We start from the raw sequence: 4,663 nt of genomic DNA on the forward strand, positions 1-4,663 counted from the left end.
CGTTCTGTAAGGTGCACAGCACACGCTCTTAAAGGGGTCATATGATGCTTTTTTTTAAAAGATCATTATTTTGTGTATTTGGTGTAACAGAATATGTTGACATGCTTTAATGTTCAAAAAACACATTATTTTTCAAATACTGTACATTATTGTAGGTCCTATATGCCCTGCAAACGCTTCGTTTTCTACAAAGCCCCTCCTTCCGACAAGCGCAGTCTGCTCTGATTGGCCAGCTGACCCAGTGCATTGTGATTGGCCAAACACCGCAAGCACTGGTTGGAAATGTAACGCCCCTTACCATAATCGCGAGCTTCATCTTTCAAAATAAATGTAAAGACAGAGCCCGAAAGGGGAACAGAGTCGCGTGACAGACACAGTGATGAAGCTGGTATGTGTTTGCAGTACACAAGCCACACACACACACGAAGCGCAAAACTCCACATTTGAACAGTCAATAGCAAATACTTGAACTAATAACAAAACAGTAGCTGATTCAGAAGCGCCAGATTGTCATAGCAAAGTCAGAATTACCTCCTCTCCTAGGTTCACGAAACGGTCGTCCATAAAATGCATTGCTGTTCTGAGGTATATTAGGGGTACATTTAGGAGTAAATAGGGTTCAAATATGTATCTTGTACCTTAGTGTATTGCCCCGATGTCTGATGCACCTTTTTCTGAGCGTGGTACTTAAATTTCTGAATCGAATGGCTTTGAATTTCCACTATTTCACCATTTACTAACCTTTAAACACTGCTATGATTATAAAACATTGTCACTGATTTATGCTGCCCTATAAATGCAGAACAGTATCTCTTCTGTAGCAGAAGGGTTTGCTTCTGTTATGGTACAAAGAAAGCGTCCAAGTAAAAATCAGAAATTAATCAAAAGATTTACAAACAGTTTTTTCAGTTCCAGTGTTAGTTTCCAGTTTCAGGTCCAGCATATTACAGCCTTTCGTCTTCACCGCATTTGAACAGTCAATAGCAAATACTTAAACTAATAACAAAACATACTTACAGTCGCTGATTGAGTGAAGGAAAGAAAATATATCCGCAACTGAGTTTCACAATCACTCATTACTTGATTGATGAAATGATTATTTCAGTAAGTATTTAACAATATTTCCTCTCCTAAAAAATGGTTCAACTTGCCTCCAACATTATTCTAATACTCTGCCATAAAATTTGACTTCATTCATTTACTTTATTTTGCTGCCATAAAATAGTACTCATATAAAGTATGTATGTGTGTGTGTGTGTATATATATATATATATATATATTACTGTTTATATAATATAATAAATATTTTGAGTTGTTTTTATTATAGAAAAACCTTTTTGCAGTTGGAGTTGGGAGTAACAGTGTAATGATATAGCTGTTTAAGCTGTAATGCTATTTTTGGCAAGGATGATAGATATGGGGGTGAGATTATTTTGAACCATACTGAAACTCTAGATAAAAAAAAGTTTCCTTATATCCTTATACGCGAGTTATGAAAAACCCCTATACCACCTACATCTCACAAAACTGGCAGAACAACAAGGGATGGAAAAACGTTTTTACTAGTAAGATGATAGGAATGCTGAATAGTCTCAATTTAGTTTGATTGATCAGTCAGTAATAGATCTATTAATTCTAATAAGTCTGTAAGAATTTCTACTGGTACTCAACATAAGTTTGTGATCATATTAGAACTGTTTTTTCTTAATTTAAATTCCATTTTTAAAACCCTTTTCTGTTTACTCTCACAAAACCTTTTAAAATGTACTTAAACTTAAAATGTAGTTTTAAAGTACTAATAAGTACATTTAAGGTACTAATAGAGGTATATTAGGGGTACATTTAGGAGTAAATAGGGTTCAAATATGTATCTTGTACCTTAGTGTATTGCCCCAATGTCTGATGCACCTTTTTCTGAGCGTGGTACTTAAATTTCTGAATCGAATGGCTTTGAATTTCCACTATTTCACCATTTACTAACCTTTAAACACTGCTATGATTATAAAACATTGTCACTGATTTATGCTGCCCTATAAATGCAGAACAGTATCTCTTCTGTAGCAGAAGGGTTTGCTTCTGTTATGGTACAAAGAAAGCGTCCAAGTAAAAATCAGAAATTAATCAAAAGATTTACAAACATTTTTTTTCAGTTCCAGTGTTAGTTTCCAGTTTCAGGTCCAGCATATTACAGCCTTTCGTCTTCACTGCTCTGCGCATTCAGGACTGAACTAAATTCACATCACGTGCACTGCATACTAGGGTGCTCCGATCAGGGTTTTTGAGGCTGATCGCCGATCACAGAAAGCAGTATCTGCCGATACGGAAGCAGCACGAACTGTGTTTTCATAGAAGAGTCCGCTACTGATCCGTGGCTGTTTACCACAAACACAACATTTATCCATTATTTTGATTTCAAATCCAAACATTGTCACTGAAAATGATTTCTCAACATTGTGATTCTTTTTTTACACAGTACAGTAATACAATCTTTTCCTACTGTTAAGGTAGGTTTAGGGTTGGGGTAGCTGTACATGTTAATAAAGCCTCCCACCTTCTTAATATCATGCTGGAAGCAAAATCTGATCGGTAGCACTTTTCGCTATGGAATTATGCTACCGTCTGTTTTAATGGGAGGAAGCAAAATCTGACAGGGTAGCACAAATCGTCAGAACACCGGCGCACAACCCGAAGATAATTTCGCAAACAGCTGCAATTGCAGGTTTTCTAACAGAGATGGCGACAAAGAACCAAAACTTACGGACTGCAGCTTTAATTTATTAATTATTATTTTTTAAATTTAATCTATCAACGTTTTACACAAGTAGCCAGTGACGATGTGACACTACCTCGACTGTGCAAGTGACAATTCCTGTGTCAACTGTGCAGCATGCAGCTGGCTTATAGACAGATGCGATGTGTGGTGATTTGCGTTTATTTATTTATTTGTTTTTAGTAAAATTACTTTATAAGTTATTTAATGAAAAATATTATTATATAGCATTATAATTATTTCACCCGCGCCAGACAGAGACTGAGACGGTGCCGCTGCAGGTCGTGCCAAACCACTCACGGCAGCTTCATCAGCTTGAGATCGTTTTTTGAGACCGCCGATCAATCATCCCAATGTGATTATTGGCCGATAGTGATCGGTAGCCGATCAATCGGAGCAACCCTACTGCATACACTTGTAAGTATGGATGTCTTTTGAAAAAAAGTTAAAGTGGGGCATGCTGAGCCACTTCACCACTTCATTATGTTGTTTTGAGAAGTAATGTTTGTTTAGCCCTATGTTATGGAGTCTTATTATAGATAATATCAGATTAATTTCATAATCATTTACATAAGCGATAGTTTCAGCTCTATGAATATAACACCTCTGTAAATATTGGCTGAATAATTTGGAATTTTTTTGAGAGGCTTCTTAAAGGGGTCATATGATGCGATTTAATTTTTTCCTTTCTCTTTGGAGTGTTACAAGCTCTTGGTGCATAAAGAAGATCTGTAAAGTTGTAAAGACTAAAGTCTCAAACCCAAAGAGATATTCTTTATAAAAGTTCAGAGTCAGCCACACCTACCTAAAACAGCATCATATGACCCCTTTAATGATTATTTTAAGATTTCATTCTAGTTTATCAGAAATACTCACTGAAACAGGAGGCTTCAGAAAGAAGGAGAGACAGGCACAACACTTTCAGGTTCATATCATGGTCCACGGCCGTTGGTAACGGGTAAATCCTGTGTAAATCCCTGACCCAGAAAACACAGAATGTTCCCCTAACGTTAGTTTTTGGTTCCCGTTTGGTTATTTTTTGGGAACCAAATACTAACGTTAGGGGAACGTTCTTGTTATATTTTTTGTAACCATAAAATAACGTTCCCAGAGCATTGCATGGTGGTTATTTTTAAATAACCTAAAAATAACTTATAGAGAACGTTCCCTAATGGTTATTTTTAGGTTATTTTTTTGCAACCATAAAATAACATTCCCAGAACGTTGCAGGGTGGTTATTTTTAAAATAACCTAAAAATAACTTATAGAGAACGACCTATACAGAGCCTTGAAATTCGTTTAATAGGCTACAGCATTTATTAAAATACAGAAATTAGATCAATCAAAACGCGATTTAAATTATAATATTAAGCCAGGGTTAAGCGTAGAGTGATAACATAAATCATAAATTCGTGGGTTTGTTTCATCTTCATTTACTGCGCGCCTCTGATCTGCACCCGCTACTCCAGCATGCACTTTCACCTGTCTTCCACAGAGAGCCGTGCGCTCACAGAATTTAAAACTTAAAGGGTTAGTTCACCCAAAAATAAAAATTAGCCCATAAATTACTCACCCTCAAGTCATCCTAGGTGTATATGACTTTCTTCTTTCAGACGAATCCAGTCGGAGTTACGGAGTGATCTTTCAAGCTGTTTAATGGCACTCAGCGGGTGTTGCAGTGCATCAGTCCAAAAGAAGAGAAATAAAAAGCGCCCATCCTTAATAAAAAGTGTCTCTCACAGCTCCGGGGGGTGAACAAAGTCCTCCTGTAGCAAATCAATGCGTTTTTGTAAGAAAAATATCCATATTTAAAACGTAATAATCAATTTAATCTAGCTTGCGCTCACTGTTGTAAACGGAAGCAGTTCCGGTCGGATGACGTATGGAGGTCG

This window comes from Sinocyclocheilus rhinocerous, unplaced genomic scaffold, assembly GCF_001515625.1.
Source record: "Sinocyclocheilus rhinocerous isolate Xijiao unplaced genomic scaffold, SAMN03320098_v1.1 scaffold1156, whole genome shotgun sequence".
Lineage (NCBI taxonomy): Eukaryota > Metazoa > Chordata > Actinopteri > Cypriniformes > Cyprinidae > Sinocyclocheilus > Sinocyclocheilus rhinocerous.